The 27,552-nt window shown below is 37.6% G+C and overlaps 1 non-coding gene across 1 annotated transcript; it reads right to left on the reverse strand.

The window, feature by feature from the left end:
- Positions 1-14,045: 14,045 nt before the first annotated feature.
- LOC119872716 lies at positions 14,046-14,149 on the reverse strand. Its single transcript, XR_005362752.1, has one exon. It is a non-coding gene; the product is annotated as a U6 spliceosomal RNA (small nuclear RNA).
- Positions 14,150-27,552: the final 13,403 nt, after the last annotated feature.

Consider the following 27,552-nt stretch of genomic DNA (forward strand, 5'->3'; position numbering starts at 1 on the left):
CTGCAGAGGTAAAATTCTGTTACACTTATCATCATCATCACCATCACGCAACCCCATCCATTGTCTTAAACCAATGTCAGGACCCCCTCCTCTTGGGTACTATTCCTAAACTAAAATTGGTGATCTCTTAGATTTGTGCACATGGTTTTTGCAAAGACGAGAAGTGATTCTGATTTTTTTTAATCGATTCATATGTCTTAAACACCATCTAATTTCACCAATAAGACTCTATTTCATCATTTCCTAAGCAAATTACAAAATGACTCATTTCAGCAATAAAAATGTTTCTGTCATTCACCAGTCTAACTTGAATAGCTGTTGATCAAGATACCTTGTAGTAGCTGCTTCTAGAATACAGACATTTTCACATAATGCTAGCTATCATCTCTGCAGTGGGGAGACAATTGCCCCTAAAGCTGAAGTTTAACTTCTTAGTATACACATGATATCTCACTGCTCATGCCAGAGTATTTTAAAGTAAATCATAGATACAAGTTATCTAGTTTTGAAAAACTCTGGACCATGAGTAAATAAAACTGAAATCTACATATGGATTTATTAAAATACTATTTAGGATCTTAGAACAGTTACTCATTCCAGTTATTACTTTCTCCCTTCCTTCTTTTCCATTTATTGAATAATCTCTAATAATCTTTCCACTCCTGATATCATGTATCAACTAACATGAATAGCATGTTACCCTTCATCACATAATGTGGTGGTAATATCATTCCTATTTTATAGATGGAAATGAGGCTTAAATAGGAGATGCACTGGAGCCTCTGATGGGCCAAATCTGATTGATGTTCTGGGGTCAAGAGCAGGACAACTTCACTATTTCTTTCTCTGTCACGTTCTTTCAGAAGTTTACTGTTGAAGGGCCACCTTACTCTATAGTATCAGGCTTAGATTTTACCAAAAACAACTTTTTAAAGATGTTTTCTCCCAGTCCTCTCTCTTGACCTGTATTATGAGACTCCATTTAAACCCAAGAGGTTCATACTCTAATGACTAGGGTTGTGTTACTGAGTCAAACTTTTCCACTTTTGGTTCCATTCTTTAGATCAGTGTTTCTCCAGTGATGCTTCTCAGCCCCTCAGAGAGGTAGACCCCTAGTAAATATGTCATACAGAATGAACAGACATAGCCAGAATCCATAAATCCAGTCATTCACTTTTGGCAATGAATATTTCTAGATCTACTTAAACCTCATCGAATAACCCTTGTGGGAGAAGCGGAGACACTAGCAATCTTTTAATCATCCCAGAGACATCACTACTCAAGATGCAAGGTCCTGAGCTATATGAATGGTTCTCTTTACCTGCCTGGTAAAGCACTAGCCGTTTCAATGAATTTGGGCAAAGGATAAATATCTCATCCCTTTGTTCTAAAAAATTTCCCATAAGCTCCTTTTCCTTTGCTTCACATAAACTTCCTGCTTCACATAAACTTTCCATCCTAAATGATGGTATCTCTGGCTCCTTTATATCCCTTCCTGGTTTAGGAGATACACAACACATTCAGAGGAACTGTCGACTGAGTAGCCAGTGTACATTGGATTGATGCTTGTATGTATGTTTCCTTGGCCCACAGTTTAATGACACATCCTTTCTCCTCTCTCATCTTCTCTGTTTCATAAAGAAGTAAGAGAAAAAAGACCTCCAAACCCTTTCTTCAGAGTTCATGTTTTCCCTGACTTGCTGTCTGCCAATTGGGCTTCAGGGTAGAAAACAGGCAATGCCAGTAAGTCTTCATTTAGTCAGAGGATATTGTTTTATCTGCCAAAATTAGAGACCGTTTCCTCCTCAGGACTGGCTTGAACTTTGTTTATGCAATTGGAATGAGTCAAATATTAGAGGAATCAAATAACAGAAACTACTGAAATTGTTTTACAAGAATTTTTAGTCCATATCACATGCAGCCCCTAGTCTAGATTTATCTATTTTGTACCCTGCATTCAATCCTCTGTCTCAGGGTCAGGCACCTCACTTCTCTGAATGCACCTGGCTTTGCTTCCTTGTGATTGGGGGCAAACAATCGCAGTGCCCATGGCCTTTGGCAGTGAAACTATTCCAGCAAAAGGCAGAAAGATCTTGTTTTGTACCTTTCTGGGTGATGAAGACTAGAGAACCTATGATAAAATTTATTTGCAACCTGATCCCTTGCACTATACCTGCACCTGTGGTAAAATCCCATCAGACCTTTCTTTTCTGTCATATCTAGTCGAAAAAGGGATGCTAAAATAGGTTAAGGAACTTACATCTCAAATGGCAAGTAAACTCAATCCCAACAGGAAGGAGTTTTAAGCAGGAGATAGTATCTGTTGTTTTTTGACAATGCGATACTTATGGGGAATAATTTATGGAGAATGAACAGCAGCTTGACTCCAAAAATGACCAGTATTTATTGATCTCTGCATTCCAGTAAGATGAGAATAGTACTTCAGAATCCATGAAGTCTGGGCTTCAGTGGAGCTTTTCCCAAGAATCTTCCTTAACAGTGATGTCTGTGTCTCCCTGGATTAAATCTGGTTATTTTCCACCTGCAGTTCAATCTGCTTTTTCCGCCATCACATACAGGAATTAATTTCCTTAGATAGAAGTGATTCCATCCTTTTTAGATATGTCCATAGTTTATATAAATGTTAGCACTGCCTTGGAAAACCATTCTGGGGATTAATGCTTTTCAGTGTTGCAGTTGTGGTCAAGTGTTAAGCTTCTTAATGTTTGTCACTTAGTTTTAGCTCATACAGATGGAGGCTTGATGAGTTCTCACCAGTATCATTCATTACACACAGGCTGTAGAGGCACATGTGGTCATTTCTCATGACACTGTAAGCACACACCCGGAATGTTATTTGCAAGCTATTTTATTCTAGAAATACTCAAATTTATGAGTGAGTGCCTGAAATGGTAGATCCATCTAAAACATAATAAAGTGATGCTAGTTTATTAAATATCATTCAGTTGATTTCCTCCTTGGAGGGAGTACTCTGTTTTCAGCACCTGATGGAAAAGTCCCACTCCTCCAGACTATCAGTGGTCCTGACTTCCCTTTGGGCACTTATTCTTGGTGTTCTGGGAACATGCCCACTGAAAAGAGGGAAGTGTTTGCTAAGCCAAGCCTATGATATGTATCTTACAGTCAAGTAACACAACCAGCCACCACTGGCCAATTCTATCTAGCTTGATACTAGTTCTAAAGTAAGTTCCAGAACTCACCACATCTAGAAAGAAATGCGATGTTTCTTTTGAGAATTTCTCTATAAATGCTAACTCTGGAAATAAGAACTTAAATTTCTGTTGCTAGAAGCTATAGGCCTCTTATCTTTTTATCTTTGTTCTTGTATTAGCCTTAGCAGTCTTAAAACTGACATTAGTGAAAAAATATGTAGGTCTTAGTAAGATCTATAAGTGTCTGGTCTGGAGCTTGAACCAAGAAGCCTACCAAAGTCTTCCACCATAGTTTCATTGATTTAACTTTCCATATTGATTCACAAAGAATTCAAAAGAGTAAATGCTATTCCTCTCTTTTGTCCACAAAAAGTTCTTTTTTACAATCTATTTTCTCATAGGGTCTGAGCTGAGACCCGAAATCCATTGGTCATTGTTTCTAAAAATGGACTTGTTCTCCATAAATATCCCAGAGCATAAAGTGCACTCAAAGAAGTCTTTGGCCTGTCATTAGTGGTTGTGGTAGGTAACCAGTGAAGAAATCTGCCTGGTTAATTCTTTTCTCTATCTGGGCCAGTATTTGGCACATATTTCAAAGAGGCCCATCAGAACTGGTTCCTATTCATAGATAATTTCAAACTAGCTTCACACCTGAAAATTTGTGAAGAAATGTGAAGAAATAATGTTTCCTGAAATGTCCTGACAATAAATCCATATTAGTGTATACTACCATTTTTTCAGAGTTTGTGTCAACCACCCTCTTCTCCCTCTTGTTAAGGATCTCTTGCTCTGCCCATTACTAACTTTGTGACCTTAGTTTTATCTAGAGTTGCCAGAATTAGCAAATAAAAATGCAGGACACCCAGATAAATGTGAATTTTAGATGAGCATGCTCTATTTGAAATGTATTTGAACTAAAAATTTTGTTTATCTCAAATTCAAATGTAACTGCCCTGTATATTATCTATGTATGCCCTGTATATTATCTAGCAATAGTTATTCAATCACATTCTCTAACTAAATTTCATTTTACTCATCTCTAAAATGAGACCTCTTGTGAGACGAACACATTAATTGTGTTAATGGCTTAAGAAGAGGTTTGTAAACAATAAAGGATTAGTTACATGCTATTAATGTCATTATTACTATTATTCTCTCATCCAATTATCCAATTTTTATTTCCATAAGGCTTATGTTTAATCTACAAATGGATGATGTAAAGATATTAACATTAATGATATTTTTTTCCAAAGATCAAAATAATAGTCTATGTTGTTTCTGAAGCAAGGATTTAAGATTATGTTCTGTTGTCTATGGTCATGAGAGCAGTTCTCTCTTAGTTTCTCCTGGCATTGAGGGATTGCCTGCATCTGTTGTACAAACAATAATGGTGAAACAGCAGGAAACATGGTTCCAATTTGACTTTACTCCCTGAAATATTCTAAGCATATGGTGAGGTGGCAAGATCTTAGTCCCAGGGTGGGAATTTTGAGAGAGCAGGGGAGCCTACATTTTTACATTGCTCAGTTGGATTCCTGGATCCTTCATTAGCAAGATATTCTCGGGCAAATGTGCCCAAATAGCTGAGTTCTTCTCCACTATGCCTAAGATGACAGAATCAAGTAAGTAGTAAATGCTAGAAATCAGCAAAAGATATTTATTTAGAAGAAAAAATTTTTACTCTATTTTCAAATATGAATTCACATTTGGGGAGGAGAATTTTCAAAGTCTAGAGTGGTTGGTTTTAAAACAAGTATTAAATCCCATATTTAAGTTAAGTTTCACAGTCTGGGCACTTTCCGGATTTCAAAACAAAACAAAAAACCTTCATACAAACATTTGCAGTCTAGAGAAAAATAAAGAAATCAAAGAAGTAGGACAATTAGTAGTGATTCTTTTGTAGTTTAATATACTCTCAGCAGATAGAGCCTCCTTTGCAAAAGGACGCAAAGATGTTTGTTCTGAAGAAATGGAGGATTGGGCATCCTGGACAGAGAGGGTGACCTTGCAGAGCTTACATCTTTCAGGACATACTAAAATCAGCCATCCTAACCTCCAGTAATAACAGCAATCCAACTCAAACTAACATCAGTAAAAGCAACAGAGGGACTGAAGTATCTCATAAAGTCGATCTATCTTTAAGAGGATCAATGTTGTAATTGGAACAACTAGTACTAGGCACCCAAATGCTGCTGGTACTCTCCTTTTCTCTTCTCTGATTCTTTCTGCAAATCAGCCTCATTCTTTCCCATGGTGGATGTCTAGGACTTCACCAAATTGTGGAGACAAGGCTGCCAAGAACACCAAGTGCTACTCATGAAAAGACTGATTATGACAAGTGCAGTTTGAAGAATCCTATGGAAGAACCCTGACTGGCCCCTTTTCCAATCAACTGTGACTAGAAGAGGGTGCTCAGATCGAATAAGGTGTCCATCTCTCTACTATGTAATTGTTGGGGTGGGCTTACAATGACATAAAAGACCTTTCTAGGAAAGACAACAGATATGGAATGCAGAAGAAGTTTCCAGAAAGGTATTTCTGTACAGAGGAATGCTGAGGAGACAAAATAATACATATTCACTCCAGAGAATCAATGACTATTAAGCTAGCAATTAGAAGGTTGGGGAAAGCCTTTTTCAAGGAACATCCTTTAACTTGAAATGTAGAAAAAAGTGTGGAAAAAGTATTCCTGAAAAAGGAACAATAAGGGAGAAGGTCTTAAAGGCAGGGAAATATTTAAAGTGTTGAAAAGGAAAATTGACCAGATAATCCCAAAACACAGAACAAAAAAAACCCAAGGTGTCTGTGTGTCAAGAATGATGAAGTCATACAACACCACAACTTGAAGTTATGAAAGCATGGGTTTGCTCATGTCCACTGTGGACCAAGTTAAAGATTTTTTTTTCTCAAATCTAATAGGTTTTGATTTAAAATGTGATAGAATCCATCATATATTTTCATAACTTACATCACACAGCTGAGAATGCCAAGGCCATGAAGGGTAAAAGTAGATATATAAACAATGAGAAGACATTTGTAGTTGGGATAAGTGAGAGATGAAGACTGAAGTTACATATTACTGTTTTGCTATTTTAACAGATTGACTTTTTTCCCCTCTCCTACTATACTGAAAATAACCACGTGGAATATCTATATTCAGCAGGGCTGATGGAGTCTGACATTTCTTAATACATGCCCACCTGTTCTAAGATCATGAAAACAATTTAAGTGTATTGTTGAGACACTGGATTAAGCTGTTATATGAAGAAAGAAAAAATACTAAGTTTGAAATAATGCCTTTTTGCAATAATTATTCCAAAATAAAATTATTATTAAAAATAACCATGTCCTATATGTAGGAAGTTAGAAATGCCTATGAGAGATGGGATGCCTGGATGGCTCAGTTGGTCGAGCATCCAGCTCTTGGTGTCCGCTCAGGTCACAATCTCATGGAATGGAGCCTTGAATCAGGCTCCCCACTCAGCAAGGAGTCTGGTTGAGAGTCTCTCCCTCTGCCCCTCCCCCACTCAGTGTGCTCATGCTCTGTCTGCATCTATCTCTAAAATAAATAAATCTTAAAAAAAAAAACCAATGAGAGTTGATATATCCCATTGCCCTAGTTTCAGTAAGACTTCACCAAACTGATCAATAATAAAGAAGGTGTGACATTTTAAAAGACACAGATGTTGATTCACAGAAATTGAATCAACAAAATGGATTATATAAACACAAATGCTAGAAATATTTGTCTTTGTTTTTGTTATTAATATTTCTGGAGAAACAATTTGGGATCAATGTAGGACATAGCTACAATGGGAGGCAGCAAAGGAATAAAAATATTCCTGCTTATATGTGGTGAGAAAACACTTAATCTGGCAATGAGTCCACATGTACTTTTAAAAAAGAACAGAAAGGGAAAATCAGTCCAAAATTACCAGTTACTTTTTATACAAAATAACCACTAACAAGTTTAACAGAATCTTTTTTCCCCCTTTTTTATATTCATTGTGATAGTTAATTTGGCTGTGCACAGAGATATCAATTTAACTATCAGGATAAATTCACCAATGAAACACATTTATTGACAGTGCACCATATTTTTACTCAGCAAAATTTTATAAGTAAATTAATTAAAACATATCAACAGAGTGCTCCCTGGTTAGGATAGACTAAGCTATTCTGCTGCCAAGACACCCAACATTATTTCACTGGCTTAAGAAATAAAAAGGTCTGTTTCTTATATAACAGTCCAGGATGGGTATTTTGGGCAATGGGCGGCTAGCTAATGCCATGATTCAGAGACCCAGAGGGACAGTGGCTCTGCTATCTTCAATAAATTGTTTCATGAGCAGTGGTGGTCCTGCTCAGCTTAGCCAATAGGAAGAAAGAAAAGAATACATACAGGAAGACATCCAAATTTGGAGGGGGCAACAGGAGAGAATTCAGTTACATGGCAATGCCTTTGCACAGCGGGCAGAGGTATGGGGTACCCAGGGAGACAGCTGAGTCCCAGCCCAACTCTATACTTTTGAAAGAACCACCTGATTTTATTGGACACCTATTTCCACTAGATGTTTAAAAGAATGTAATTTTTTTTAGAAGAATAGAATGTAAATACCTACAGAGATTCATAATATAAGACCAGTCCTCAGTTCTGATGTGGGTCCAGGACCTCTGTCACCTTGGCCAGCAGAAAAGCTGTGTGTGTGTGGTGGGCAGGGCCAATAATAATATTATTATTATTATTAATAATTATTATTATTTATAATAATTTTATTTTATTTATTCTTCTTGGCAGGGAAGAGGGGTCAGCTGTAACTCTGACACTTAGGTCTGGGTGATCTTGAATGTTCTCATGACAATGTCTACCTGACAAGACTACGGTGTGAATTTAATAACTTTAACTAATATAAAAAAGTAAATAAACAACTTAGTGTTGGATACAGAATGAGAGTTCAACAGATGAGATTTTTGTGCTTCTCTTTTCCACGTCTTCCTTTGCTCAGAGAGGTGCCACCTTCTGAAGGAACCAGACTTAGACAGCTTCAGGCAACATAAAGCTGCCCCCTCATAAGCCCTAACAAATTTAATGATTAGGATATGTTTGCAGATCACGTAGGATTTCGGGTTCTACTCAATGATACAGGCTTAATCTAAAAAGGCCTGTGCTCAGCTTGCCCTTCTCACCTTCCTGAGAGGATCAGGGGCCTGCACACATCAGGAGGATCACTTTATTTTATTCAGGCATCCAGAAGACTTAATGCAGAAGTCACTGGGCTGGGCCAGAGCTCATAGTCTGGACTTTCCTCCCTCTAAAGAAAATTCCATGTTTTTATCAATATTCAGTGAGAAGGATGGGGTATGGTGAGAAAGAAAGAATATAAATAAAGGAATTGGTCCTATGAGTCAACTTCCTCAGCCAGCCAAATAGAGAAAATAGGAAAGATCTATTAGCAGGTGTATTCACCAAAATTCAGAACCAAAAGGAGATACATATTAAAGGAGTGGTTCTGTGTGAGCGTGTGTGTAGGCAGAAACAGGTGACAAGGCTGCTAAATAAAATTTATGGTGAAAGACAATCAAATCAAATAAGGAGGCATTACCCTTATACAGGCATTGCAGTAGAGTATGAACATCTCTAAATAATTTTATAACAAATGTATCCTGAATAAATAATATCTATGTCTTTTTATAGGGAGGAGAGTTAATATTTAATATTAAGCTTACTCTTGTCAAAAGCAGGCAAGAAGAAACTAGGTTGCTGGTCTTAGAAACATGCTAAAAAGCAAGCAATATGATAAATCTTTTTTAAGTTGTATTTTTATAAGTTTGCTCTAAACAGCACTGCTGAATATTGTCTGATAAATGGTACAGGAAATTGGCACCCTTTAAATCTTCTGAGGAACCAAATAGTAATAGAATATATTAGAAGAAGCATGGCTGCAATTTATGGTAATCATCAAAGACACAGGATAAATTTCTTTTAAATGAGAAAAGTTTATAAAGTAATTAAACTATTTTTCTGACTAGGGAAATATAATTCAGGCCTAGTCTTGTAGAACTAGCATATTCTTTTGTTCTTGGGGGCTGAAATTTTAGGGAGATATTAACCACAGAAGGAATTGACAACCTGTAATGTGTCTAAAGAAGAGACTCCTGTATCTGCATTGGAATTGTTAAAAATGAACAATTGTTCACTCTTTGGCACAGTCAATAGACATTCTGAAAGCCTGGGATACTCAGGGCCCTCATGCGTAAGATAAAATCTCAACCCTCAGCACAACTGTTCTTAGCCTCGTTGTAGAAATATTCTATGAGATAAGGCATCCTTTCTGCAGTCCATCCAATCCAAAACGTTGGCTCGGCTAGCATGCAATTGTTTGTGATAATAAGGCATTTCACAGGAGTGCTTCATGGAAAATACGGGAGTTAGGTAGCATTTCAGACCTAACATATTGAAGAGTTTTTCCCCTCGGAAAGAAGTGGAGTAACACTGGGCTTTAAGAAAGGTAGGAGAATATAATTCTACACCCCAAACATAACTGAAGAAATGTGGCATTGATAACCCCTCTCATTTGCTCAAGAGTAATGGCCATTGTGTTCCTCTTGTCACCACACTATCAGTGACAGATGAACACAACAGCACTACTTGGGGTCAGAACGGTATTAGTACCCTCTTCTCATTTCAGTATAAACAATTGAAGTAATAGAAATCTCACACATGCCCAATTTCAAGTGGTAAAATCATGAATTACAGAAAAAAAAAATCCACATATCTGCACATGTGAGTGTAGACAGCTGCTGAATTAACAGTTTGCTTGTGGCATCACCTTTAGTGTAAGTGCTGTTTAGGGTAGGTCTGAGCTGCTGTGTAGTAATTTCAGCTCAAATAATAAAATATTATATTTAAAAGTATATATAACTGTTTTATATCCTAATGCTTTCTATGTGTTTCATAAAATTTCCTCAAATCCAAAAGAATACATGGTATCTCACTGAAATACCCCTCCACATCCAATCCTAAGGAAACTTATAAACACACACACACACACACACACACACACACACACACACAAATCTGTTTTCCTACAATCTACTTGAACTCCTGCTTTTTTTTATATTATTTCTTTTCCTAAGCTTTCTTTGTTTTCTTCTAGTTTCTTGAGCTGGGTATTAGTTTTCATTTAAAAAAATTTTTACTAGTGGATGTGTTTGTATTATGAATTTTTCTTTGACCATTGCTTGCAGCATATCCCAGAGGTTCTTATATGTAGTATTTTTATTATTTGACTGAATTCTGTAGCTTCAATCTGTATGTCTCTGTTTCACCTAAGAGTTGTTCAATAGAAGAATTTCTTTAAAATTCCTGGTGGAAGGGCCTTTTAATTCTTTTATTTGTTAATAATTTCTAGTTCTATTGCATTATAAATAGAAAGTGTATTTTGTAGTATTTCTGCATTATAGGATATCTTGATGTTTTCCTTGTGAACTGGTGTATGCATAACTTTGTAAATGTTCCATAAGCACTTGAAAAGAAAGTGTATTTTCTATTATCAAAGCCTAAAATTTGGTATATAATGATAAGATCTATGTTATTAAGTTCTTCAGGTCTTCAGGCTCTTTAATTTTTGGTTTGTCCACTTGATCTGTCTTGATCTGAGATTGGTATACTAACGACTTCTATAATTATGCCATTGTTATCTATGCTCTACATTTTTTACCATATAAACATGGTTGCTGTATTCTTTTGTTCATTCATATTCACAAATTTATCATTTTGAGCCATGATATTTAGCACTAAAACATCTCTCTCATCAATTTTATTGCTTTCTGGCTTGAAAACTACTTTATGTGATATCAAGTTCACATCCCTTCTTTTTACTGTTTCTGTGGGCCCAGTATACCTTTGTCTGTTTTGTTTGTTTGCTTTTCTGACTCACTTTAATTATTCCCCTTGCATACAGCATATGGCTGGGCATAGCTATGTAAACCAGAGTGAAAATCACATTGTTTTAACAAATAAGCTAACTTCATCCATATTTATTGATATGATTGATATGTGCATGTAACCGGAATGTCTCAATTTTTGTCACAATAATTTTATAGTTCTGTATATTTCATTATACCTGCTACATTTACAAATACAAAATGTGTATTTGCTCCTTAACTAAAAATGATAACTAGGGGTGTACTTGGGTAGCTCAGTTGGTTAAGTCTGACTTCAGCTTAGGTCATGATCTTGTGGGTGCTGGGATCAAGCCTTGCATTGGGTTCCCTGTTTTCTCTCAAATAAATAAAATCTTTAAAAAAATGATAATCAGAAAGAATTATATTTTCATTCTACTGTATGTTAACTTTGAATTTATATCCTCTAAATGCCCTCTGTTCTGTATTTTCTTTGGAAAAGAGTTTTGAGTTAAAATTCAGTTTGGAGCCTAGTATTATAGCTTTACTTTCTGGTTTGTTAGTTGTTTTTTTAAAGATTTTTTAAAAATTTTTATTTATTTATGATAGTCACACACACAAAGAGAGAGAGAGAGAGAGAGAGAGAGAGAGGCAGAGACATAGGCAGAGGGAGAAGCGAGGCTCCATGCAGGGAGCCCGATGTGGGACTCCATCCCGGGACTCCAGGATCACGCCCTGGGCTGAAAGCGGCGCTAAACAGCTGAGCTACCCAGGGTGCCCTGGTTTGTTAGTTTTTAACAGTACCCTTTAAATCCTACCTATTCGCTATACATCAACCAATGAGTTTATTTTACTTTCAACTTCCTTTCTGTCTTCTCCACTCATTTAGTTGCTTTATTTATGCTTTGCCATAAAATATAGTATCTGTGTGTTCACCTTCCACCCTCGTTTATACCTAGTTTCTGTCATAGGTCCATAGTTACCTACATTAAAAAGTCCATCATCAGTATTTGGTGAAGTTTTCCCATTCATCTATTAATTGAATAAAACTAATCTAATAAATTCTTCATGGAGGATATATATATATGTGTGTATATATATATGTATATATATATATATATATATAGTGTTCTGTTTTATGAGTTTAAAATTATTTAGAGACTCTTAACTATAGGAAACAAACAGGGTTGCTGGAGGGGAGATGGGTGGAGGATAGGGTAACGGGGTGATGAGCATTAAGGAGGGCACTGTGATGTAATGAGCACTGGGTGTTCTATAAAAGTGATGAGTCACTAAATCCTATGCCTCAAATTAACAGTACCCTGTAAATTTTTAAAAAACTGTTTTATATATTTTTTAAAAGTCTTAGTATTTGAAAAACACCTTAGCTGGATGTAAAAATCTGTTTATACATTCATTTATTTAATTTCTTTTTCTAAAGTGACTCCCTTTTTGCCTCCTCTTGTATTTTTTATTATTACTGAGGCATGATACATTTTGTTAGTTTCAAGTGTACAACATGAGTCAATATCTGTATATATTATGAAATAATCACCACTACAAGTCCCGTTAACAACTTTCACTGCACAGAGAATTCTTTTCCTTGTGATGAGAGCTTGCAAGATTTCTTCTCTTAGCAACATTCAAATATGCAATCGAGCATTTCTGACTCTAATCACCATGCTATACATTACATCCCTATAACTGACTTATTTTAAAACTGGAAGCTTGTATCTTTTGACTCCCTTTACCCATTTTACCCACTCAGATGGATTCTTCCTGGCAATGTTTTTGGCTTAACTTTGCTCTGGTTGTTAGCTCTGTTCTTGTTTCTTCCTTGTACTTTTTTTTTTTTTTTTTGACAATTCTTGCTTGATCTTAAAATCTTGTGGCATTGTGAGAACATAAGAGATCATTTGCTAGGAGGTGGCTTTATTTTCTCTCTCTCTTTTTTCTTATTCTTTGCTTTGGTTCCAGTTATTTTTAAGTTAAGCCATACTCTATTTCCAAGAATGTTGAGTGTGTTGTTCACATGTAGTTCAGTTGATCTCTATTTTTCTTTATATTTTTCTATTTATCTTTATTTTATTGCAGGAAATATTGAGGGAGATAGATTTAAGCATCACTAGTTCTTTAAGCTACTCTCATGGCTTCTCTTTCCTCCAGTAAACCAGAGTTCAAATACTCTGCCCGGAGCAACTAGAAGGCATTACTCAAATGTTTCTCAGCCTTCACTTAATTCACTTCTTGAATCTTCATAGCATACCATAGTCTAACCAGGATCAAGGTAAATTTACTTTAAAGTCCTCTTTATTAGAAGTCTCTTACTCATGCTCTTAAAAATACTTACTCTCCCAAAAGTGAGGAAGAAGATTGCTGAGTCTTTAGGAAACAGACCTCCTACATTCAATATGCCTAATGTCCCAGTATAAATAACTCCAGGGTTGAGATCTCCTACATATCTTTCTTGAGAAGAAGAAGCACATCAACAACAAAAAATGTAGCTTCATCACTGCAGTGCATCACTGGAAGAGGCTTAGAGATTATCCGATATGGCTAGAAATTAAAAACTTAAATAAAACGACTTTTTAAAACTGCTATAGTCATTGACCAAGTCATTGCTAGAAATTGGATCTCCTGATTTCTTAGTCCCGTGCTTATGTTTTTGTTTCTGTATCCAATGCATGTTCATTTATTTTATACTTAAGAAAAGAATCACCCACTCCTCTTCCTCATCCCTTCTCCTTTTACAAACATTTAAAAATTAAAACCAAATGAAGATAAGTTAATTTCAGTACAATTATTCTTTTTTCAATCTGTTATAATGATTAGTTTAAATTTCTTACAAGTGACCAATGTCTAAGTGACTTATGGAGAAATACTGATTATTGGCCAAAAGGAAAATTATGTATTACAAGTTAGAAAATTCCAGTACAAAAATAGTATGTTAGAACAGCCTTTCCTTTTAAACCTATGGAATGCTTCATGAATTTGCATGTCATCCTTACTCAGGGGCACACTTATCATCTTCGTATCATTCCAATTTTAATATACATGCTGTCAAATCAAATGCCAGCACTGTTTCTTGTGCTTTCGATGCCTAATTTATATAAGAAAATGCTTCAACAGTATCAAGAACTACATAGTCATTAAGGGTTAAGTTTAGTTGGCTAGCCTGAACAGAAAACCCAGATTTTATATACTTCTCATAAATTACTTTACTGCTAACCAGAGCTTCTGAATAGCAGCGAGAACACCCATAATAGTATTACTTATGTCCTGAGTTGGTATCAAGCCAGTCAAAAGCAAATAAAGTTGATTCCTACATCAACCAGCAAATGTATGATTTCCAGCAACTTTTATGAAATACTGAACACGATTATCAACCTACAATTCTACCATCTATAGACTGGTGATCCTCTGTGGACTCAGGAACTAGATGAACTAGACAATTTTTAGATCCCTTTCCACCAGGACATTCTTTGTCTCTGATATCATACATCAAATCATTATGTTACATAATCAAAGCCCAAAAACATCTACTTCATAATAAACATAAGGACTATATGGAGTTTGGATTTTGATATATTTATGAAGAATTCATTTTTTTTCATCATGCAAAGAATGATTTTCAATATATAAAGGTAGGGTAAATACTGGTCAACATGGATGTTCTAGTCTTAAATACTTAAGGCTCTTTTTTAATATAGCCTTCAAATCTAGGATGAAATGAAGACTGATTTTTCTAGAGACACTTATTTGTCACCAGCATCACCTATGGGTGTTATATACATAGGTGCACATAGCTCTCTGTTTGAGAAGAGATGGAGGTAAGACCCTGTCTTTATATGATGGTTTTCATATAAGTGACATTTTCTCATGTTGTCAGCATTCAATTTTCCACTGATGCACTTACAAGTTTTTCATGAATACTTGAATGCAAATGTGACACTGACCCTGAATGAAGCATGGCTTTCCTCTTAGAGCTTTGGTGCTGAAACAATGGCAAGTAATAAACACTCACCCCTAGCCCATTTCCACTCTTAAGTTTCTCATTGCAAAGTCTCCAACAACTTTTGACCTCTGGACCCAAAGACCATCAATTACCCAGCTGTGGAGCTGGAATATAGTGAACCAGCAGCATCATTTGGCTGTCACCCAGTTAACATCCTATCATAGATTGAAAAGCAATTTGTCCAATATTTCAACTGCCAGGGAAAATTCTTTATTAGCTTTTGGGTAGGTTTGCCTTTCAATCGGATGATTTGAATAGCTTCTGTGGTAGGAGAGATGCTGCCCTCAGATAATGATTTTGCATTTCACCTCATCATTAATGCTTTGGACCTCAAGGGAAGTCACTGTGCCTTTTATGAAGGTCGAAGCATTTTATAACCTTAATAAAGACTCATAGCCTCAGGAATAGCAAGTGTGAGCAAGTGTGGGGGATTGACTGAATAAAAATATAACTAAATTGGCACTTTAGACTACACTCTTTGGAGGACTTCAAATGCAAATCAATAGTTAAAGGCTACAATGACGTCCCAAACTTCAGGGCTGTACACACACACACACACACACACACACACACACACACAGTGTCATTATTCAAGGAAATATGAGAGAAATTATCTTTTTTTTTGAAAAAAGCATTTTTCTGTAATTTTATGTTTAGTTACTATTTTACATGAGTGCTACAGCAGTTTGATGGACTTGGATTAAAAACAATGAATAGTTGTGGTGATTCTCCATTATTGTAAATTTCTGTCTATATAGTATGTAGGTCACTATATCTTGAAGTGTAAAAGGAATACAATAATCTAGAGTGATTATGAAAACTACACTACATTTCCCAAGGTCACTCTGTCCCAAATATTACTAATAAATTACTGCTTTCAATAGTTTACTTAAAGTTACTCTTCAGAGGAATAATTTCAATTTAAGAATTCAATGGACTCTTTCATATTACCTAGGCTTCTACTTGGCTCCTCCTCCAGGCATAGTTTACTGGCCATAGGAACTGAGAAAAGAAAACAAGAGTCCCTGTAAGAGGCATTGTGATTAAACAATATCTCATCTTCTTTGATGGTCACGGAAACCTTCAGAAGAAGGTATGAAGGTATATTTTTCCTATTTACATACTGTGGATTAGAGAGATGAAATAATTTTGCAAGGTCACATTTTTGAGAAGTATCAAGGCTAAGTTCTGCTGAATTCAACCTGTTCTTCAAATACAGAAAACCATACTGTCTGCTACAGAAACAGAGAGACAGGCCAGGAGGGCAGGAGAATGATCTTGAGGATGACAGTGGTTGGGATGCCCAAAAAGATCCTCTGAATGATAAGACACTTGACCAGGGGGATGGTTCTCAGGCTGAGTCCTGGGAAATCTGACATGACTGGCCAGCCCTGAAGAAAGAAAGGCTCTGGGTTGAGTTAGTAGCTTAAACTCATATCTTAGTAGTCAAAAAGTAGTAGTACCTTTGTAGACTGGCAAGAGACTTGAGTTTCCCAAGCAGTTATGCCATAGGTTATAGGAAGGTTTCAAATATCCAACCAAATTTGTCCAGTACTCTATGAACGTGAGTTATGTGAGGGCAGGGTATGGATCTTTCACTTTACCTCAAATATCTAGAAAATGCTTGCTAAAAGTTAGCTTCTCAATAAATTAATAATGAAGGTGATCAAAACTCAAGCTAGGCAGAAGAAAAATTCAGGGTTAGGGTTCAGACACCCATGTTAAGCCCAAGTCCACTGTTTCTGAGGGCAGGTAGCACTCAGTGCCTGAAACACATTAGTATGAGCAAGAATTCCAAAACTAAGAACAATGCTGATTAAATTTTACTCCTTCATCAAGAACTTTCACATCAATATACTGATGTGTAAAATCAGAGTCTCCCTTGAACTGGCCAGACCTGCATTACAGAGCAGAAAGCCATTTAATTATTTGAGGTTTATTCAATATATTTGTACTGTCTTTGAACTTACGATGATGTATCCACCATTCACTTAAACCTGGAGCTGACCTGTTCTGAGTCACTGCTCCAGCTTCATTAAACACTTTGTCTCAGCACAGGCTCTAAAATATCTTCACCCTCTTAACTCAACCTTAATTGATTCATCCATTCATTCCTTTGTTCTCAAACATTTATTAAAACCAAACTGTGTACCTTGCAATGGGGATAAAGTAGTTAGCTCAGTACCTATCATGGAGCATACCAGTTGTGAGGGAAAGCAGGAAATGATGCAACAATTTCTAATGTAAAAGGCTTTAATAAGGACGAGTATGGAAAGGCAGCAAATCACATGCCTGGTATTGTTTGCCTTCATAGACCTTGCAAATCTTGAGCTGATTATATTCCCTCTTTGCTTTTAAACCAGGACAATTAAAGCCAGATGGCAACATCTGCCTGCAGTTCTATGCACTAACTCCATCCTTTCCTGATCTTGGTTTCCATTTGTCTCCTTTCCTTATCTTCTTTTTTTTTATTGGAGTTCAATTTGCCAACATATAGCATAACACCCAGTGCTCATGCCATCAAGTGCCCCCCTCAGTGCCCAGTCACCCCCACCCCAGCCCACCTCCCTTTCCACCACCCCTTGTTCGTTTCCAGAGTAAGGAGTCTCTCATGTTCTGTCTCCCTTTCTGATATTTCCCACTCATTTTTTCTCCTTTCTCCTTTATTCCCTTTCACTAGTTTTTATATTCCCCAAATGAATGAGACCATATAATGTTTGTCCTTCTCTGATTGACTTATTTCACTCAGCATAATACCCTCCAGTTCCATCCATGTCGAAGCAAACGGTGGGTATTTGTCGTTTCTAATGGCTGAGTGATATTCTATTGTATACACAGACCACATCTTCTTTATCCATTCATCTTTCAATGGACACCAAGGATCCTTCGACATTTCGAGTATTGTGGACATTGCTGCTATAAACATCGGGGTGCAGGTGTCCTGGCGTTTCATTGCATCTGAATCTTTGGGGTAAATCCCCAACAGTGCAATTGCTGGGTCATAGGGCAGATCTATTTTTAACTCTTTGAGGAATATCCACACAGTTTTCCAGAGTGGCTGAACCATTTCACATTCCAACCAACAGTGCAAGAGGGTTCCCCTTTCTCCACATCCTCTCCAACATTTGTGGTTTCCTGTCTTCTTAATTTTCCCCATTCTCAATGGTGTGAGGTGGTATCTCGTTGTGGTTTTGATTTGTATTTCTCTGATGGCAAGTAATGCAGAACATTTTCTCATGTGCATGTTGGCCATGTCTATGTCTTCCTCTGTGAGATTTCTCTTCATGTCTTTTGCCCATTTCATGATTGGGTTGTTTGTTTCTTTGGTGTTGAGTTTAATAAGTTCTTTATAGATCTTGGAAACTAGCCCTTTATCTGATAGGTCATTTGCAAATATCTTCTCCCATTCTGTAGGTTGTCTTGTAGTTTTGTTGACTGTTTCTTTTGCTGTGCAAAAGCTTCTTATCTTGATGAAGTCATTTTTGCTTTTGTTTCTCTTGCCTTCATGGATGCATCTTGCAAGAATTTACTGTGGCCAAGTTCAAAAGGCTGTACCTATGTCTCCTCTAGGATTTTGATGGAATCTTGTCTCACATTTAGATCTTTCATCCATTTTGAGTTTATCTTTGTGTTTGGGGTAAGAGAATGGTCTAGTTTCATTCTTCTGCATGTGGATGTCCAATTTTCCCAGCACCATTTATTGAAGAGACTGTCTTTTTTACAGTGGATAGTCTTTCCTCCTTTATTGAATATTAGTTGCCCATAAAGTTGAGGGTCCACTTCTGGGTTCTCTATTCTGTTCCATTGATCTATGTGTCTGTTTTTGTGCCAGTACCACACTGTCTTGATGACCACAGCTTTGTAGTACAACCTGAAATCTGGTATTGTGATGCCCCCAGCTATGGTTTTCTTTTTTAAAATTCCCCTGGCTATTCAGGGTCTTTCTGATTCCACACAAATCTTAAAATAATTTGTTCTAACTCTCTGAAGAAAGTCCATGGTATTTTGATAGGGATTGCATTAAACGTGTAAAATGCCCTGGGTAACATCGACATTTTCACAATATTAATTCTGCCAATCCATGAGCATGGAATATTTTTCCATCTCTTTGTGTCTTCCTCAATTTCTTTCAGAAATGTTCTATAGTTTTTAGGGTATAGATCCTTTACCTCTTTGGTTAGGTTTATTCCTAGGTATCTTATGCTTGTGGGTGCAATTGTAAATGGGATTGACTCCTTAATTTCTTTTTCTTCAGTCTCATTGTTAGTGTAGGGTAATGCAATTGACTTCTGGGCATTGATTTTGTATCCTGCCACGCTGCCAAATTGCTGTAGGAGTTCTAGCAATCTTGGGGTTGAGGCTTTTGGGTTTTCTATGTAGAGTATCATGTCATCGGTGAAGAGGGAGAGTTTGACTTCTCCTTTGTCAATTTGAATGCCTTTAATGTCTTTTTGTTGTCTGATTGCTGAGGCTAGGACTTCCAGTACTATGTTGAATAGCTGTGGTGAGAGTGGACATCCCTGTCTTGTTCTGATCTTAGGGGAAAGGCTCCCAGTGCTTCCCCATTGAGAATGATATTTGCTGTGGGCTTTTCAGAGATGGCTTTTAAGATGTTGAGGAATGTTCCCTCTATCCCTACACTCTGAAGAGTTTTGAACAGAAATGGATGCTGTATTTTATCAAATGCTTTCTCTGCATCTATTAAGAGGATCATATGGTTCTTGGCTTTTCTCTTGCTGGTATAATGAATCACATTGATTGTTTTACAAGTGTTGAACCAGCCTTGTCTCCCAGGAATAAATCCTATTTGGTCATGGTGAATAATTTTCTTAATGTACTGTTGGATCCTATTGGCTATTATCTTGTTGAGAATTTTTGCATCCATCTTCATCAGGGATATTGGTCTGTAATTCTCCTTTTTGGTGGGGTCTTTGTCTGGTTTTGGAATTAAGGTGATGCTGGCCTCATAGAACGAATTTGGAAGTACTCCATCTCTTTCTATCTTTCCAAACAGCTTTAGGAGAATAGGTATGGTTTCTTCTTTAAACGTTTGATAGAATTCCCCTGGGAAGCCATCTGGCCCTGGACTCTTGTGTCTTGGGAGGTTTTTGATGACTGCTTCAATTTCCTCCCTGGTTATTGGCCTGTTCGGGTTTTCTATTTCTTCCTGTTCCAGTTTTGGTAGTTTGTGGCTTTCCAGGAATGCGTCCATTTCTTCTAGATTGCCTAATTTATTGGCGTATAGCTGTTCATAATATGTTTTTAAAATCGTTTGTATTTCCTTGGTGTTGGTAGTGATCTCTCCTTTCTCATTCATGATTTTATTAATTTGAGTCTTCTCTCTCTTCTTTTTAATAAGGCTGGCTAATGTTTTATCTATCTTATTAATTCTTTCAAAGAACCAACTCCTGGTTTTGTTCATCTGTTCCACAGTTCTTCTGGTCTCGATTTCGTTGAGTTCTGCTTGAATCTTTATTAACTCCCTTCTTCTCCTGGGTGTAGGATCTATTTGCTGTTTTTTCTCTAGCTCCTTTATGTGTAAGGTTAGCTTTTGTATTTGAGTTCTTTCCAGTTTTTGAATGGATGCTTGTATTGCGATGTATTTCCCCCTCAGGACTGCTTTTGCTGCATCCCAAAGATTTTGAACGGTTGTATCTTCATTCTCATTAGTTTCCATGAATCTTTTTAATTCTTCCTTAATTTCCTGGTTGACCCTTTCATCTTTTAGCAGGATGGTCCTTAACCTCCACGTGTTTGAAGTCCTTCCAAACTTCTTGTTGCGATTTAGTTCTAATTTGAAGGCATTATGGTCTGAGAATATGCAGGGGATGATCCCAATCTTTTGGTATCGATTCAGACCCGGTTTGTGACCCAGTATGTGGTCTATTCTGGAGAAAGTTCCATGTGCCCTTGAGAAGAATGTGTATTCAGTTGAGTTTGGATGTAAAGTTCTGTAGATATCTGTGAAATCCATCTGGTCCAGTGTATCATTTAAAGCTCTCGTTTCTTTGGAGATGTTGTGTTTAGAAGACCTATCAAGTGTAGAAAGCGCTAGAGTTACTATTGAAAGATATGAATTTAGTGTCATCATAATACCTATTCAGTCCCTGTTTTTGTGGATTGTTCCCTTGGACTTTCTCTTTCTTTTACAGAGTCCCCCTTAATATTTCTTGGAGGACTTGCTTTGTGGTCACATATTCTTTCAGTTTCTGCCTATCTTGGAAGTTCTTTATCTCTCCTTCTATTCTCAATGAGAGCCTTGCTGGATAAAGTATTCTTGACTGTATGTTCTTGTCATTTAGGACCCTGAATATATCCTGCCAGCCCTTTCTGGCCTGTCAGGTCTCTGTGGAGAGGTCTGCTGTTATCCTAATGCTTCTCCCCATAAAAGTTAGGGATTTCTTGTCTCTTGCTGCTTTAAGGATCTTCTCTTTTCTTTGGAATTTGCAAGCTTCACTATTAAATGTCAAGGTGTTGAGCGGTTTTTATTGATTTTAGGGGGTGGGGATCTCTCTATTTCCTGGATCTGAATGTCTGTTTCCCTTCCCAGATTAGGAAAGTTTTCAGCTATGATTTGTTCAAATACATATTCTGGACCTCTATCCCTTTCGGCGCCCTCAGGAACCCCAATTAAACGCAGATTTTTCTTTCTCAGGCTATCATTTATTCCCCTTAACCTATCCTCATGATCTTTTAATTGTTTTTCTCTTTTTTTCCTCAGTTTCTCCCTTTGCCATCAACTTGCCTTCTATGTCACTCACTAGTCCTTCTACCTCATTAACCCTCGTTGTTAGGACCTCTAGTTTGGATTGCATCTTATTCAATTGATTTTTAATTTTTGCCTGATTAGATCTAAATTCTGCAGTCATGAAGTCTCTTGAATCCTTTATGCTTTTTTCTAGAGCCACCAGTAGCTTTATAATTGTGCTTCTGAATTGGCTTTCTGACATTGAAGTATAATCCAAATTTTGTAACTCTGTGGGAGAGAGGACTGTTTCTATTTCTTTTCAGGTGAGTTTTTCCTTCTAGTTATTTTGCTCAGTGCAGAGTGGCCAAACACAAGTTGTATTGGAAAAGGAGAAAAAGAGAGAAGAGAAAAAAGAAACGAAAAAGAAAAAAAAGAAGAGAAAAAATAAGGTGGGGTGGAAGCAAACAGAAAACAAAAAAACAAGTGGAGTATCCTCTGATTCTATATACTGTAAATCCCTGGAACTTTCCAGTGCTCTTTGGTCAATAACTTGTTTTTCCCCTGTTGGTCTAGAGGGTCTTCTGGGGGAGGGGCCTGCTGTACTGATTCTCAGGTGTGAGCACTTGGGGGAGCTGCTCAGCTCTCTGCCTGGTGCCGGGCTCAGTGGGAGTTGTTTATCCGGTTTATCCTGTGAGGCCACTGTGATTCTCAGTGGGGGCTGTTTATCTTGTGAGGCCCCAGGAGGAACAACATTAGTGGCGGAGGCCAGCTCTCTAGCCCTGGAGTCAGCTCCAGCAGTAACTACCGCAGCTCCCAGTCCACAGGGGCCTGGATGCTCCGGGGGCAGAGCACGGATCTGCACAGCTCGGGGGGGCAGGAACATCCTCGCTGTCCTGGGCCCTCCCGGCCTCTGCCTGTCCCGGGGGGAGCACGGGATCCTGGGCTGTGTCCCCCGGCTCCTGGGCTCCGGGGCCTGCACTGCTGGAATCGCGCTCCTGGCCGGGCAGCCCCCTCTGCGCTGAGCCGCCTCTGAGCTGCTCCCGAGTCCAGCCGTTTGCGCTGCAGCCTTTTAGGGAGCTCGGCGTGCTCTCCCCAGGGTGGCAGGTCCTCTGTTAATGTCTCAGGGAGCCTGAGGGCATCCCCGCCCCTCCTGTGACTCCCTGCAAGCACCTTTAGGACCGGGAAGATTGGTGAAGCCCCTGCTTCTCCAGGACGGGGCTTTCCTGTCCTGGGGACACTCCTCTCAGCCTTAGCCCAGCTCCTCGGGGGGCCTCTCCCCCTTGGATGCCTTTTGTTTCTTTATTTCTTTTTTCCCCCCGTCTTCCTACCTTAATAAAAGCGTGAACTCTTCTCACTGTAGCATTCCAGCTGTTCTCTCTTTAAATCTCAGGCCGGGGGATCCCTGGGTGGCGCAGCGGTTTGGCGCCTGCCTTTGGCCCAGGGCGCGATCCTGGAGACCCGGGATCGAATCCCACGTCGGGCTCCTGGTGCATGGAGCCTGCTTCTCCCTCTGCCTGTGTCTCTGCCTCTCTCTTTCTCTCTCTCTGTGACTATCATAAATAAATAAAAATAAAATAAAAAAAAAAAAAAAAAAAAAAAATAAATCTCAGGCCGGGGATCCCTGGGTGGCGCAGCGGTTTGGCGCCTGCCTTTGGCCCAGGGCGGATCCTGGAGACCCGGGATCGAATCCCACATCGGGCTCCCGGTGCATGGAGCCTGCTTCTTCCTCTGCCTGTGTCTCTGCCTCTCTCTCTCTCTCTGTGACTATCATAAGTAAATAAAAATTTAAAAAAAATTAATAAAAATAAAAATAAAAATAAAAAATAAATCTCAGGCCGAATTCCTAGGTTTTCAGGATGATTTGAAAGTTATCTAGGTAACTTGGTGGGGACAGGTGACTTGGGGACCCTACTCTTCCGCCATCTTGCCCCTCCCCCTCCTTTCTTTATCTTCTAACTTCATTCTCATCCTAAGTTGCCTCAATGAGCAGGATGAGATAAGGTATGAGGCAATACATATACCATCCCAGAAATACTCATCTCTTAGGCATCTGGTGACTTCCGACATTGTGAACTGTCTTGTGTATTTATTTTTCCCTTCTAGAAAACTATGCTGAGAGTTAGATTGAAATTCCTCAATACTTAAACATTTGAGGGGCCTAATGTATTACTTCCAATACAAGGAAGTAAGACAGAGGTATCAAGACCATGCATTCCTTTATTCATTCATACTTTCCTTCATTCACCACTTAGTCATTATGGGCCATCTTGCACCAGGTACTGTCTTAAGCACTGGGAGATTAAATAGTACAAATTTTAAAAAGCTAAAAATCTTTGCCCTCATGGAGATTGCATTCTAGAAGAACAGATAACAACAAATATATATGTTCTGTTCAAAGGCAAGGTATGTTGGGTGCCTGGGTGGCTCAGTTGGTTAAGCATCTGACTCTTGGTTTCTGCTCAGGTCCTGATCTCATGGCTTGTGAGATGGAGCCCCACATGAGGCTCTACACTCAGTGGGAGTTGGCTTGGATATTCTCTCTCCCTCTGCACCTTCCCCTGCTCATACTCTCACTCAAATAAATACATCTTTTAAAAATTGAGACATATTATGAAAAAAGATGACACAAGGAATGGGAATAGAGATAGGTTACTGTTTTATACAAGGCCAGAGATAGAATATCTGCTAATAGGTTTAAGGAATATGAAAAAATGGTTGTGAGGTTTCAACTGAGCCATCCAGGTGCCCCTGGTCATAAGGATTTTTAGGGAAAAAACTTCCAGGCAGAGAAAACCAAGACTGCAAAGACCCTAATACAGGAGTTTGTTGGCAAGTCTGAAGAATACTGAGGAGGTCGTCACTGTGACTGGAGTAGAATAATGGGGGTAACATGCATGATGGGAAGGTAGAGATCTTTAGAGGGGTCCCTCTGAAACAAACCAGGAGAGAGACAGTGTGGCTTAGATGAGAGTGGCATCTATGCAGATGTTGCAAAAATAATTAGACTCCGGAGACATTCTGGGAGGAAAGCTGAGGTGTTTGGCCAATAAATGTGAGGCTGGAGGTCAGCAACCAGGGTTCTAGAAATAGGAAATAGCCAGAGGACTGGTCAAGTTGACTAGATTGAGTAAAATTAGGGTGAGCAAGTACAGTCAAGCAATGAGGAAGGGGCAATCAAGAATGGGGTAAGGGCAAGGAAAGGGAGAAAAGCAATCTCAGGACCAAGAGTAGCCTCATTTTATGCTTAGGGAAACCCCAAAAGCTGTGCTGATTGCCAGTGACCAAGAACTGTTGATAACAACTGTGGGGCCAGCTCTCACAGTGCCTTACATAGGACAGAGACACATCCTGAAAAGCCCATCCACAGAATTCTGTGGACTCGCCCTATTGAGAAAATTGGCTTACAAGAAGTTACTTGAGTAACCTGTGAGCAAAATAACTATCACGTGGATTCCCAGACTGATCCACCTGTGGATGAGTTCTCCTCCACAATACACTGGTCATGAGGGTACTTTTTTTCTTGTGTGTACTGAAGTATTTCTTTGTGAATATGATTACATTTTAATCTGTGTATTTGCTCTGATATTCCCAAAGATGGTAGACATTTTAAGATGTGATAAACTGTCGGATCTTTCTATTCATATCTCCCAAACTATCACTCCCTCCATTCTGGCTAAAACCAAGGATGACTTTTGTTACCTTACTTAAGACACAGGGAGAACTCATTTAGATTTGTATTCTAACTAGTCTTACTCCCTGAGACTTTATTTCCCTGACAAGTGATGACTTTTTAAACTTTTACAATGAAGTATTTAGATCACAACAATGCTTTTAGGTTGTATCCATCAGGGATTGTATTCATGAAGCTAAGCATAAGCTCTTTTAATATGAAAAGATATTATATGTATATTATATGCATTTATAAAATGTATTTTATGTGTAACATCATCTGTATTTTGTATATATATTATTCATTTTATCTATGTACCTTCCACTATATTGTAATGAATGATTCAGCTCATTCTAGAATAAGAATCCTGCTTCTCAACTCTACAGATTAGATGCTACTAAAATAAAAATATACATGACATTTTAAGGGCAAAACCTTCCTCTCTCTTATTTGAAGAAAGAAGTTTATATTAAGCTGGGACATAGGAAAAACAGAAGTAAGATTATTACCCTGAAGGATTAGCAATAAAAGAAAAAAAAAAGAAAGGAAGGAAGGAAGGAAGGAAGGAAGGAAGAAAAGAAAGAAGAAAGAAAGAAAGAAAGAAAGAAAGAAAGAAAGAAAGAAAGAAAGAAGGAAGGAAGGAAGGAAGGAAGGAAGGAAGGAAGGAAGGAAGGAAGGAAGGAAGGAAGGAACAAGCCACCAAAACCCTATAAGTCATGAAGGACAATGGTGGAGAAGGAAGAAGGTAATGGAAGAGCGAGATTATCATATCTCTGGGGAATGATGCTTTACCCCTGGCCTGTGGGAAGAAGGTAGATGACCAAGTAAGTTAAAGACTCTCAAGATAAAATAGTTTATCAAATATTTCCATGCATTTAAAGAACAATTCTTCCTCCCTAATGAAATGTATCATCTGCTGTCACTTTAAATAAATAAATAAACACACAAATAAAAAAATAAATAAGTAAATAAAAAAATAAACAAAAAACAAGCATTTTCTTCTAGAAGGCTATTTCTGAATTTCAGTAGCTCCTACCATGTGGAAAGTCCTCTGTTATAAAGTAACGAAGAGCAACAAATAGATTTGGGGTGGGAAAATAAAACTAGTTCTTAAAAGAAAGTGATCATCCTCTAAAGCTCATGTGTAGTGACTTGAAGCTATTTTAAAATGTGTTTTAAAAAAAATCATATGATTCCAATTTTATTCCTATGATATACGGATTTTGGTATAAAGAAGTCCTGGCTATAATTCTTCATTAATTTTCAAACCACATTTATCATTATTAGAAGTTTTATGGGGGCCATAAAAATAACAATTGTTGTTAATAGCTATGAAAGCCTACTTACAAAAAATAGAAAAGGGAGTAAAGGTCATGATGAAACAACTCTCTCTCTCTCTCTCTCTCTCTCACACACACACACACACACACTCCACACAAATACCCATCAAATAAAAGAAAATGTTCAACTTTATAAACAATGCAATAAAACCAATGCCATTATTTTCACCTATCAAATTGACTAAGATCTTCCTAAAAAATCATATTCAAGTTGACAATGAATCTTTTATGAAATAAATGGGCTTTCTCTTTCATTGAATAGATGATAAGTTGGTATTTTTAGGGGAACAGTTTGGCAATATAAGCTCGAATCACTAAAAATGTTGATATATTTTGATCCAAATAGCTTACATCTGGAAATTCACCCTGAGAGAATAAGTGTTGAATTATACATTGATGCTAAATGGTGTTTATCAAAGTGTTAATTGCAATAATGAAATATTATGAACATGCAAATATTCAAGAATAAAGAATATTTTAATAAATTATGGTGTGTTATGTGGAGATTAAGCATAGCTTGAAAATGGCATACTTTTTAAACATTTTTTCTAATATAACACAATGGGAAAATTAAGATACAAACTATATATTTGGTAAGATTACAACTATACTGAATATACACACATATATATACATATACACATACACATAAATAAGTAAATAACTGATCTTCACATGTTATATAAGGTAAGAATAAAAAGGGTGAAATAAAAATTCACCAAAACATTAGCTGTGTTTTTAAGACTATGGGTGACTTTTAT

The sequence above is a fragment of the Canis lupus genome, chromosome 7 (assembly GCF_011100685.1).
Source record: "Canis lupus familiaris isolate Mischka breed German Shepherd chromosome 7, alternate assembly UU_Cfam_GSD_1.0, whole genome shotgun sequence".
Lineage (NCBI taxonomy): Eukaryota > Metazoa > Chordata > Mammalia > Carnivora > Canidae > Canis > Canis lupus.